This window comes from Panicum virgatum, chromosome 1K (genome assembly GCF_016808335.1).
Source record: "Panicum virgatum strain AP13 chromosome 1K, P.virgatum_v5, whole genome shotgun sequence".
Taxonomy (NCBI): Eukaryota; Viridiplantae; Streptophyta; class Magnoliopsida; order Poales; family Poaceae; genus Panicum; species Panicum virgatum.
In genome coordinates this window covers 53,832,408-53,838,278 of record NC_053136.1, presented here as the reverse complement: position 1 = coordinate 53,838,278, position 5,871 = coordinate 53,832,408, and positions in this window count along the sequence as shown.

The window sequence follows — 5,871 nt, the reverse complement described above, 5'->3', positions numbered from 1 at the left end:
ATCATCAAGCAGGTCCGAGGGGATTGCAACTGCAATAATCCCCAGCTCGCGGCATACCTCATACACGGGAGGAAGCTCGAGAAGGACTTCGACGCCTTGGAACTACAACATGTTCCCCGCGAGCACAACTCAGCAGCAGATGATCTCTCTGCAAGAGCATCTACCTGGGCACCCGTGCCCGAGGGTGTCTTCGAAAGACGGCTGCTGAGACCTACCGCCTAGCCTGCCGACCTGGGTGAAGGGGATCAAGCTAGCACCTCAAAGCCAGCGGTCCCGGCAACACTCCTCCTGTGGTGCCCAACCTGGGCCGTGTGCCCTGTTGAGGATCCTGGTGACCTCGCAGGGCCACACCCACCTACTCAGGGAGCTCCCGATGCATGGATCTCCGAGATCCGGGACTACCTGAAGGATAACATCCTCCCTGATGACGATGTGTCCGCTGAGCGCATAGTCCGATTGGCTAAACGCTACCCGGTGGTAGAAGAGGATCTCTACCGCCGTGGCGCCAACGGTGTCCTCATGCGGTGCATTTCCCAGGAAGAGGGCCGCGAGTTGCTCGCGGAGATCCATGGAGGTGAGTGCGGAAGTCATTCCTCCTCTCGCACGCTTGTTGGCAAGGCCTTTCGGCATGGTTTCTACTGGCCGACAGCACTCCAGGATGCGGCTGAGCTGGTGAGGTCCTGCAAAGCATGCCAATTCCATGCAAAGCAAATACACACCCCGGCTCAAGCTCTGCAGATGATTCCGCCCTCATGGCCATTCGCTGTGTGGGGTGTGGATATCCTGGGACCATTCCCCCGGGCTGTTGGCGGGTACCGGTTCCTCTATGTCGCCATCGACAAGTTCACCAAGTGGCCGGAAGTTACTCCTATGGTGAATATCACTAAGAAATCGGCAGTCGCATTCCTCAGGTCCATTGTGTGCAGATTTGGCGTCCCAAACCGCATTATCGCGGATAACGGGACCCAATTCAAAAGCAGGCTCTTCCAAGAGTACTGTGAGGACATTGGCATCCAGCTATGCTTCGCGTCCGTGGCACATCCTCGCAGCAATGGACAAGTTGAGAGAGCGAATGCAGAGATCCTCAGGGGACTCAAGACCCGCACCTACAACTGCTTGAAGAAGCATGGTGCCAAATGGGTTGACGAGCTTCCATGCGTGCTATGGGGAAACCGGACCACACCCAGCCGAGCCACCGGGGAGACTCCGTTCTTCCTGGTCTACGGGGCTGAAGCATGCCTTCCCCCAGAAATTCACCTGGGCTCACCACGAGTCCAGGCCTTTGACGAATCCATGCAGGAGCAGCTGCGGTGCGACAACGTGGACCTCGTTGACGAGCGAAGGTGGCGAGCAGCAATCCGAAACGCACGCTACAACCAGGCGCTCCGGCGCTATCATCAACGGTTCGTGCACAGCAGGGAGCTCCGGGCTGGCGACCTCGTCCTCAGACGGATCCTGAGCCGAGCAGGGCTCCACAAACTCTCCCCCAGCTGGGAGGGGCCCTTCAGGGTTACAGAGGTATGCCGGCCCGGATGCGTTCGCCTCGCCACAGAAGATGGAGTGCCGCTGCCCAACCCATGGAATATAGAGCATCTGCGTAAGTTTTACACCTAGGCAGAGCAGGGAAATAAACCTTTCCTTTGTAATAAGATAGAGTTAGCGTGCGGCCCAGAGCGGTTGGGGGCCACCCTCATAAACCCGACCTCTGGCATCCATCGCACCACCGGCTAACGCGCGGCTCAGAGCGGTAGAGGTCCGACCTCGTAAACCCGGCCTCTGGCATCCATCGCGCAAGCCATGTACATCAAGATTGCAAAGGAAAGATTTTCTCCTAGTTCTGTCTTTGTGTCAAAGTTAAATTACGCATTTCGATTCTCGGAGTTCTCACCTTTCTAACCCCCGCGGGAACCTCTACTCTTGTTGCTACAACTAAGATCTGTATTGAGCTGCTGGACTGTCGTACAGATCTGGACCCTCTTGCTGCTGGAGGGGGGTCCGGACCCCTAGGGACCTACTCTGGGGAGCGGGTACTTGTTTCCAGGGGTGGTCCGGAGCCTGTGTAGCTGCTTAGCTGGTTCCGTACCCAAAAGCCTACACACTCCACCACCCTGTAACGAGCGCTCTAGTACCTGGAGCCGGGTAATTGGGGGCCCGGACCTCATTCCAGCTCAAGAGTTGGCTTCCTAAGTCCAACACGGCATGTCCAGCTCTATATCTCAAAGGATCGAGTACAACAAAGCGACCTCACCCACTGCTGCGGAGGGTCTGGGACGCTGAAGCCAGGTCCGGAAGGATCGTGCTGTTTCCTGGAGTGGTCCGGAGCCCTGTGTAGTGCCTTAGCCTGGTTCCGTACCATAAGCTTACGCACTCCACCACTCTGAAGCAAGCACTGAACTACCTGGGCCTGTGCATCTAGAGCCCTGGACCTGGTACCAGCCTGGGACTGGTCAGGAATGAGCCCCACGGGTCTGCTACTAAGCTATAACTTTGAAGTGGTACACAGGTTAGCGGTAGCCAGTCTCAAACCATTGAGCCTATCTGCCAGGGGGTCCGGGTATCCGCTTCAAAGCTTTCATGCAGGATAAGAGCCAGTCTCGATGGTAGACAGACTCATAGCAACTGAGTCTCTCTCCCAGGGGGCCCGGGGCATCCGCTTTGACCCAGACATCATGGATGAATTCTGCATGTGTCAAATAGCTAAGATGCAGTATCGTTGCTACTATCTAAGCGAACTTGATTCTTCTATCTGTACTCCTGTATACTACACAGGGAACAAGGCGCTTGCTCGTCTTACAGGCTATGCAGCCCTATGCCAAGGAGGTCCGGAGTATCTTCTACGACTCAGTTGGCAGACAGGTCCAAGCAACTGAACCTATCTGCCAGGGGGCCAGGGCACCGGGGTGCTACTGGGGTGCTGCATACTGCAAATCAACAACTGACAAACAGCTAAGTTGAAGTTTTTTCTACTTCAAAAAATCAGCTAGTACAAAGTTTGTTACATAATGCAATAGGAAAAAGATACAATGCCCAGCTCAAGGGTCTGCAGGCTCTCGCTTGAAGTAGGAGGCGACGAAGTCAACGACCTCCTGCACGCTGTCCCGAGCGGCGGCCTCTGTCTCCGCTACAGGGCCATCGACCACGGGCGCCAACGAGATGGTCGGGTCGTGGCTCAAGAGGCAGGTCAGGATGTGCTCCGCCACCATCCGGATCAGCTCGCGGCCCTCGGTTTCGAGCTGTCCAGCAAGGACCGGCCCCAGGCGCTGGAGCCTATCCGAAGCAGAGCTCAGCACTGGGAGCGCGTCAGCTATCGAAGCTGGCGGCTCCGCCACCTAGATTGGGCTCATCCCAAATGGCACCAGTGCGAGGCTCGCTTTGGCCGCCCAGTCAGTGATCCGCTGGGCTCCTGCGCGCTGGTCCTCCTGGTGCTTCCAGACCGCCTCCCGGACCGCCTCTTGCACCCGGGTGTCCAGGGCCGCCTTGGCCACCTCCACCTCGCGGGACCTCTCCTCGAGCACGCGGGACCTCTCCTCGAGCTTCGCCTCCCTCTGCTCCGCCCACTCCTTCAGCTTCTTGAGCGAGTCTCGCTGGCGCCCAAGTTCCTTCTCTATGCCGGTGGCGTGAGCCTCCCGCTTGGCGAGGGACTTCCGGCCCTCCTCCAAATCCGCCTCATCGGCAGTTAGCTGGCGGGCTCTCTCCTGCAGTTGTTCACGCCATCCCTGCAGAGTCGCAGAGAAGATGTCGAGCTCCTGCCTCCGGACCTCGAGGTCCTCGCTGCGAGTCTCTAGCTCGGACTGTTGGGCTGCGAGGTGAGCCTCGAGGTCGGACCGCTGAGCAGCAAAGCCAACAACCTCTAGGGTGAAGTCCCGCTCCCGCTGCGCCAAGGATTTCTCTCGGTTTGACACCGCGAACTCTCGGTCAAACACCTTCTTAAGGTTGGCTCGGTAGGCCTCTTGGTCCGCCTTGAGCTTTGACCGAGTTTCCGCGGCGCGGGAGGCTTCAGCCTTCGTGTGCGCTTCCAGGCGGGTTTTGCCAGTCGGAGAGGCGCTGACGCTCGCTCTCCAGAGCAGACCACTCCCACCGGAAGGCCACCTCGGCGGAGGAGGTTGCCTCCTCGATCGACCGCCGAACTCGCAACAGCACCTGAGGAAGCGGAGTCGCATCCTCCTCCGGGAGTTGAAGCTGCAGGAGCTGCCTGCCAAAGACCACCTCCAACTCCTCCTCTGCAACAGGACCGGAGCTGGAGGTAGGGGTTTCCGCTGCGGCACTTAGCCCCGGCGCCCCCGCTGCCGCCGAGTCGGGCGCGGCCGAGACTAGCTCCGGCGCCCCCGCTGCCGCCGAGTCGGGCGCGGCCGAGCCCAGCTCCGGCGCCCCCGCTGCCGCCGTGGCAGACGCGGCCGCGTCGGGTGCGGTTGCGGCCGCCTCGTCGGGAGCGGCTATGCCTAGTACCGGCGCCCCCGCCACCGATACGTCAGGTGCGGCTGCGCCCTGCACCGGCACCTCCACCACCGTGTCGGGTGTGGCTGCGCCCAGCACTGGCGCCTCCGCCGCTGCAGCATCGGGGGCCGCGGCGCCCAGAGCTGGCATTTCAGCCGCCACGGCATCGGGTGCGACTGCACCCAGCACCAGCGTTTCCGCCGCCGTTGTGTCGGGTGCGGCTGCGTTCAGTATCGGCGCCTCCACCGTCGCCGCGTCGGGCGCGGTTGCACCCAGCGCCGCCGCCGCCGCGCTGAGCACTGCGGAGTCTAAAAATGACACGCCAGTCAGCATCACATCGCGCACCACGGGGTTAGCACAGGTCGCCGTACCTGAGGGTCCTGCACTTGCTGTCGCCGTCGCTGTCGACGCCAAGGCCGCCGCCGCCTGGGCACCTGTCGATGTGCCAGCGATGGTAGAAGAACCGCTGGGGTGAGGAGCCCTGGTAATCAGCAGAAAAGCCTTAAAAAAAAACAAAGCACAGGCGCAAGGGAAGAGAGCAGGATGACACTAACCCAGAAGTACCGGGTACCCAGCGTCCCCGGAGCCCCGGCCTCTTCTCTTGCGGCTGCTGCTGCTGCTGCTGCCCTTGCAGCTGCGATGCAGGCGCAACCCGGGCTTGCTCCCGCTGCTGCTGTCCCTGTGGCTGCGGCATGGGCGCAACCCGGGGTCGCACCTGTTGCTGCTGTTGCCGCCCACGTGCCTGCTGCTGCTGCTCTTGCTGCCGGCGGGAGGAATTCCTCGGCGGCGATGGTGGTGGTCCAGTCGCCCCAGAGGGCCCATGGGGGCCGGCAGCCCGGGAGCTACCCTGGCCTGCGCCCTCAGAAGACCTCTGGCGCTTCGCGGCGGGCTCCGAGACCAGGGTCTCGTCGCCCCGGAGTAGCCTGCGCCGGCCTGCGTCACCCGACGATGTACCGGAGCTGCCCTGTGCACGGCTGGAGCCGGCTGCGGCCGCGCTGCTAGCCGCGGCCTGCTTCCCCTTCGTGGTGGCACCAGACCCCGCAGCGCTCAGCGTAGCCTGATCCCCGGATGCGCCAGGGATCCGGAGCCCACGGTTCGCGTCGCCTCCGGTCTGGCGTGGGGCTAGTCCCCCGTCATCCAGAGTCGGCAGGGTTGCCAGCACCGCCACCCTCGCGGGGTCCTCGCAGAGGGGGACTATGCTCTGCGGGAGGATCAGGTTCTCCGGGATGAAGGTGTCTCCCGTCACGTTCCGCACCAGGACATCCAAGGCCTCCTGGGTCAGGTCGCTTCCCTCCCCGCGGTGGGTCCTGCTGCAATCGTTGAGGCCGGTGAAGCTCCACGCCGGTCGCGGCCGCTGCTTCAGGGGGGCGATCCGGCGCTTCACGAAGTCCCCGAGCACGTGCCACGAGGTGAGGCCGCTCTCCGCCAGCGACCTGA